Genomic DNA, 7131 nt, shown 5'->3' with positions numbered 1-7131 from the left:
TGCAATGGTTAGAGATTACCTTGATTCAGGAAATAAGGATAAAAAAGTCTGTTTGGCTGGAGTTGAGGAACAGTGAGGAATGAACTCACAAGCATGTGTAGTTTACAAGCACACTCGCAGTAACCAAAAGTGAAATAAATCGTACAAGGGGAAACAAAATGCGTGTGAGTGACAAAAATGGCAATAGTCATGCGTGATCTTAACTTCCCAACTAAAATTCTCGGTTCAATTGTAAAAACGTTTGGAGAACCAAAATAAAAAAAAATCCGACATGTCCCATAAAACATCACGAGGGATATCTTGGTAATTGATTACTCTACTTGTGACTTAATTTTCTATTTTCTTGGAAACCATCTCTTTAATTGTGAGCATCAGAAAAGTCTTTGTTTTGCCAGCAAGAAATAAATATGTGATTAACCTTTGTCCGTTTCATGTATAAGAACACTGAGACTCCTCTGCACCGCACTTCTTTTGCGTTTCTATCGATTTTAACAGTAGTGTGTCTTTTGATTCTTCCCAACAAAGTATATGACCTCGCATTCCCTACATGAAACTGCATCTGTCAGGAATACTCCAATTGTTGGAGGGAATCCTGAGGAACAGAATGTGCATGTATTTGGAAAGGCAAGGACTGATTCAGGATTGTTAACATAGCTTTGTGCGTGGGAAATCATGTCTCACAAACTTGATTGAGTTTTTTGAAGAAGTAACAAAGAAGATTGATGAGGGCAGAGCAGTAAATGTGATCCATACGGTCTTCAGTAAGGCGTTCAATAATGTTCCCCATGGGAGACTGATTGACAAGGTTAGATCTCATGTAACAGCAGTGGACCTAACACCAACCCTTGTGGTACGTCGCCAGGGCCTGGACACTAAGAAGAACATGTTCCATCAACTACAACACTGTTTTCTATTGGCAAGTCAATTACTGATCAAAGCTGGAATCTCTCCCACAATTCCATTCCTCCGCATTTTGTATTATAGCCTATTGTGGGGAAACTTATCGAACAACCCATATACACCACATCAACCGGGTTACTGTCATCTACCTGTTTGGTCACTTTGTCAAAAAAGTCAACAAGATTCGTTAGACAAGGCCTAAACATCACAAAACCGTGCTGACTGTCCCTGATCAGATTATTCTTTTCGAGATGGTCATAAATCCTATCTACAATAACCTTTTCCAACACGTTACCAACAATTGCAGTGAGACTCACTGGTCTGTAATTACCAGGGTTGTCTCTACGAAAGTTTTTGCACAAGAGAACAACATATGCTATGCTCCATTCCACGGGCTCTATTCCTGTAGACAACGATGATTTGACGATCAATTCCAAAGGCTCATCAATCTCTTCCCTTGCTTCCCAGAAGGATCCTAGGACAGATCCCATCCGGGGACTTGTGTGTTTTCACAATCTTCAGTATTTCTGTACCTAATCCTTGTGAACCTCAATCTCTACTACACTAGACGCAATTATCTCTGTATCTTACTCGCCAACATTTTCATTTTCTATAGCCAACACTGTCGAAAAATATTAATTTAGTGCGTCCCCTATCTCCTCTGACTCCACACAAAACTTCCCACTATTATCCTTGTTTGTCCCAAATTTAACTCTCGTCATTCTTAGAGATAATGCTTTAAATATGGAACATTTCTGATGAAGAACTCGAGTTCCCAAGTCTAATCAAATTACCGGCCTGGTTTGCAAGATAAGCTTTCTGAACTTTGAGAAGATATTGATTCAGCAGGAAAGCATTCTTAACGGATGCCAGAAGGACCCGAACCTACGTGGAGAAACCCCAATGAATTTCTAATCAATCGCCTAAACCACTCGGCCATGACTACAGGCAAAGTGGCAATGCTGAGCAGTGACCAAATCAGCCGTGATCTCATTGAAAGCTGCCGCTGACTTGATGAGTTAAATGCTTCCATCTCCTTTCATACCTTTGCTGTCATTTGTAAGGTGCGAGACACCAATGTAAAAGAAGAAAAGCACAAAGTTAGGAAAAGATATTTGCAGGCAAACTGAGTCAAAATTATTTCTTGAAAGGAAAATCACACTTGGCAATTTGCTAGATCTCTTTGCGAACATGACCAGCAGAGGTAATCAAGGGAGTTATTGATCTGAGTATTCTTGGATATGAAACAAACAAAGGTTAGTCACATATTCATTTATTTTCCTGGCGAACGAAGTGGTCTTATCAGATGTTTACAATGAAACAGATGGTTCCCAAAAAAAGACAGAGATTAAGTCGCTTGTAGATATACTTCAATGTGATACGATTCACTTTCAGCCCCTAATTACCCCAGAGATGGAGGGAGTGAGTTACTTTTCTTCACTCTTCAACTCCACAGCATGGAGGTACAGACATCAAACCGCTAGAGATGGAGTTCTTGAATTGGGAACCAGCGACACTAAAGGAACTAGGCAAAAGTGAGGACTGCAGATGCTGGAGACTTGATATTAGATTAGAGTGATGCTGGAAAAGCACAGCAGCATCCGAGGAGCAGGAAAGTCGATGTTTCTGTTGCCAGTCTTTCTGCGTTCTGCAAACAAGTTTCGTTTTTGGCTCAGATTTCCAGCAACTGCAGCTATTTATTTTATGTTAACCTTCATAATGTTTTGGACAAAACCAATAACCGGCTAGCTTCGGAAAATCGGCAGAAGTACTGGTACACCGATATTTTTAGCAGAACAATACAACCATTCCATGAGCGGGAACATGATTCAGGCCACGGTGCTGACAGTACCGAATCCTCACAAGTAAATAACAAGACAAGGCGATAGATACTGTCGTATTTGGTGTAAATAAAACACCCTTTATGAACATTTTCGTTGCAGATTCCTTTCAACTTGTCTTCGTAGATTTACAAAGTGGGAAAAGGCCATTCCACCTGTGTGCATTGCGGCTAATCAGAGAGCCATCTATTCCAGTCGCAGTTTCCAACTTTGGCCCAAAGTCTCGTGTGTTCTCATGTTCCCAGGGCAAATGTCAATGACTTTATCCTGTGTTCTTAAATGGCACAACAATGGGACAGATGTATGACACTTCCACAACGACTTGTAACTCATGCTCATTTTCAATCAGAAAGGGAGACACACAGAAAGACACCCCAAAACCGACAGAGGACTCCGTTGTGGGGAAATGGACAATAGGACAAATGCAAGTTTTATAACGCGGAAGCACAGAAGTGACGTCCCGTCAGGACTTCACAGGGGAGCGTCAACGTGGGGCAGGGGTAAAGAGAGACACTCCGCTCGAGCCAGGTAGGACTCGTACCTACGATCTCCTGATCCGAAGACAGACGCGTTATCCATTACGCCACTGGCCCAAGAGACACGCTTGCCACTGGCAGAATGTCGATATTTAATGTCATGGACTTTCACGGAATCAGAATTAAAAAGGTGAACAAGCAGCGAAGATAATCACCAACACTGCTTCACTTCGAAGTTTCCAATTTTTTTAAGCAGTGCCTTTCACTGGCAAAGCAGAAACATTTGTACTCAGCTGCCTGCTTCAGGGTCGCCTCCTTCTCTGCTGGAAGTGTCCATCGTTTTATTCACAGTCACGACGCGATTTCTTGATCCACTCCAGTGAAAACGTGTCATGTGTCGTCTAAACAAGACCCTGACGAAACTCAGCGAGAGATATCTGGTTATTTCGAGCACAAGATGTGGAACTAGACTAGATGCGTGACACCTTTTATTGGCGCCGCCACTTCACTGCAAATCAGCGGCTCAAAACGAGCCGTTGTTAGCATCAGCTTGATTTGTACCTTCCTGCAGTGCATTTGCTAAACAACATCAGATAGATCCCATCCGGCCCAGCTGACTTATCTATTTTCACACTCTGCAGTATTTCTAATATCTCTTCCTTGTCAACCTCAATCTCTTCTAGTCTAGACGCAAGTATCTCTGTATCTTCCTCGCCAATGTTTTCATTATCTATAGCGAACTCTGTCGAAAAATATTTATTTAGTGCTTCCTCTATCTCCACTGACTCCACACACGACTTCTCACTGTTATCCTTGATTGTCCCAAATTTAACTCTCGTAATTCTTTTATTCCTGACATACCTATGGAAAGCCTTAGCGTTAACCCTGATCCTATCTGCCAACAACTTCTCATGTCTCCTCCTGGCTGTTCTCAGCTCTCATTTTAGGTCTTTCCTGATATCGTTGGAACCCTCGAGCGCTCTAACTGAGTTTTCACGTTTTGTCCTAATATAAGACTTCTTGTTCTTCTTGACCAGGGATTCCCCTTCCTTAGTAAACCACGGCTCACGCGTTCTATATCTCCCTCCCTGCCTGACATGTACATACTTTTCTAGGACACACAGGAGCTTTTCCTTGAATAAGCTCCACATTTTTAATGTGCTCACCCCCTACAGTTTCCTACCCCACTCTACGCTTCCTAAATCTTACCTCATTCCATCGTGATTTCCCTTCCACCAGCTGAAACTCTTGCTCCGTGGAGTACACCTGTCCCTTTCCATCACGAAAGTAAACCTGACAGAGAGTTGTGATCGCTGTCGCCACAGTGCTCACCTCCTTCCAAATCTAAAACCTGGCCAGGCTCGTTACCCAGTACTAAATCGAAAGAGGCTTCTTCCCTTGAAGGCATGTCTACATACTTTGTCAGGAAGCCCTCCCGCACACACTGGCCAAAAACTGACCCATCTATAGTGCTCGTACTGTAGTGATCTCAGTCAATATTTGGATATTGTCTTGAGTGTTCCAGAGTTTTTCATTGTCCCACAGTCCAGATGAAGTTTGTATTCCACACGTACGGGAGTGAGAATATTTTCAATCTGTCAGATCAGTTCCTGTGCCGAGAACATCAGAGTCAATGTCCCTTCCTCTACTCGGACTGACAATTTACACTTCTTCAATCCCCTATGATTCCATTTCCCAAAGAGTTTCTCAGGATTTCCAAAGCTGGAGCCTAAATGAAATGGTTTGCTTCCTAAACATTTTTCCAACTGCCAACGGACAATATTTTCACAGTATCTCTTCACAATCCTCTGGTTTGCACCATCTCCAGGGATGAGAAGTCCTGTTTGGTGGAGAGAGTTCCTAGGCTGGTGAGTTTCACTTTGGAACAAAGATGTTTAAGTGGCAATTTCATGTGGTTGTTTGTAATGATGGGAGAGGGAGCGGTGGGGAATGAGCACTCTGACGAGAGTAGGAAGTGTTGCCAATGACCAGAGTCAGAGAACAGAGGACAAGGGATTAAAGGAATCTAATGAAAAGCAGCACTTCTGCTCAGGGCGTTCAATAACAACTGCAGAAACCCGATGCGTCGAGCAGTGTATCTGGAAAGAGAAACAGAGATAATGTTTTAAATGTGGAGCATTTCTGATGAAGAACTCGAGTTTCTGAAGTCTAATCAAATTACAGGCCTGGTTTGCAAAACAGGCTGTCTGAACATTGAATTGTTCCAGCAGGAAAGCATTCGTAACGTAGTCAGCAGGATTTGACAAAAAACTGAACCATCTGTAGTACTCGTACTGTAGTGATCCCAGTCAATATTTGGATAGTGTCTTGAGTGTTCCAGTGTTTTTCATTGTCCCAGAGTCCAGATGAACGTTGGCAGATTCTCGATATGTAATGCCATGGACTTTCACGGAATCAGAAATAAAAAGGTGAACAAGCAGCGAAGATAATCACCAACACTGCTTCACTTCAAAGTTTCCAATTTGTGAAGCAGTGCCTTTCACTGGCAAAGGAGAAACATTTGTCCTGAGCTGTTTGCTTCAGTATCACCTTCTTCTCTGCTGGAAGTTTCCATCGTTTTATTCACAGTCACGACGCGATTTCATGATCCACTCCAGTGAAAACGTGTCATGGTGTCATCCAAGCAAGACCCTGCCGAAACTCAGCGAGAGACACCTGGTCATTTTGAGCTCAGGATGTGGAATTAGACAAGATGCATGACACCTTTTATTGGCGCCGCCACTTCACTGCAAATTAGCGGCTCAAAACGAGACGTTGTTATCATCAGCTTGATTTGAACCTTCCTGCAGTGCATTTGCTTTTCCACTCGACCATGACTTCAGACAGCACCGCACCCTTGAGCACTGACCACATCAGCCGTGATCTCATTGAAAGCTGCCGCTGACTTGAGTTAAATGCTTCCATCTGCTTTCATACCTTTGCTGTCATTTGTAAGGTGCGAGACACCAATGTAAAAGAAGAAAAACACAAAGTTATGAAAAGATATTTGCAGCCAAATTGAGTCAAAAGTATTCATTGAAAGGAGCTATTGATCTGAGTATTCCTGGACATGAAACAAACAAAGCTTAATGGCATATTCATTTCTTTTTCTGGCGAAGGAAATGGTCTTTCCAGATGCTCACAATGAAAGAGAATTTTTCCAATTAAAGACGGCAAATAAGTCCCATCTCACGCTGACACCATTGTGCTGCTTCACAATGCCACAGAGTCTGGGTCAATTCCCGCCTCAAGCAAGTGAATGTGTGGAGTTTGCACATTCTCCCCGTGGCTGCGTGCGCTTGCTCTGGTTTTCTCCCGCAGTCCAAAAATGTACCGGTTAGGTGAAATGGCCGTGCTAAATTGACGGTGTTAAAGGAGAGGAATGCATTTGGGCTCGGGCGGATCGGTTTGGAGTTGATGGGCCGAAGGACCTGTTTGCACATTGTAAGTATTCTAATCTACAGTAATTAATGACCAAGGTACAGCGCACGTTGTTCGATTCGGCATATATAACTTTTCGATTGTTTTTCTTCAAAGTTTCTTTACAATTCAAACAGGAGCGGAAGAAGGGAAATGAATGCCTCCCATAATTCTTGTGTTCTTTTCTCATTCACAAGCGGCGTTTTTTCCTGTCCTTTTTTTTACACTATGGTTACTGTTAGTGTTCTTGTAAGCCACAGGGGCTGGTTTCCTCTTTCCTCAATGTTCCTCATCTCTCCCCAAACACACTTTCCATCCTAATCTCCTGATTCAAAGTAATCTCTAACCATTGCATAATTGCCACGGAAACTGGACTTTTCACACGTTTGTGTATGTCATTTCCCAATACGAATTGATCGTTTATTGTGTTGCATTTGCGCACGAGAAGAGGAAAACAAAATAGAGGCCGGTGGTCCTGGGTTTCAAACGCACGT

At 42.8% G+C, this 7131-nt stretch overlaps 1 non-coding gene across 1 annotated transcript; it reads right to left on the bottom strand.

Moving 5' to 3' along the window:
* Positions 1-3261: 3261 nt before the first annotated feature.
* trnar-ucg (transfer RNA arginine (anticodon UCG)) lies at positions 3262-3334 on the bottom strand. The gene has a single exon. It is a non-coding gene; the product is annotated as a tRNA-Arg (tRNA).
* Positions 3335-7131: the final 3797 nt, after the last annotated feature.

This window comes from Chiloscyllium punctatum, unplaced genomic scaffold (genome assembly GCF_047496795.1).
Source record: "Chiloscyllium punctatum isolate Juve2018m unplaced genomic scaffold, sChiPun1.3 scaffold_1770, whole genome shotgun sequence".
Classification (NCBI taxonomy): Eukaryota; Metazoa; Chordata; class Chondrichthyes; order Orectolobiformes; family Hemiscylliidae; genus Chiloscyllium; species Chiloscyllium punctatum.
This window is presented reverse-complemented; position numbering and strand designations above follow the sequence as displayed.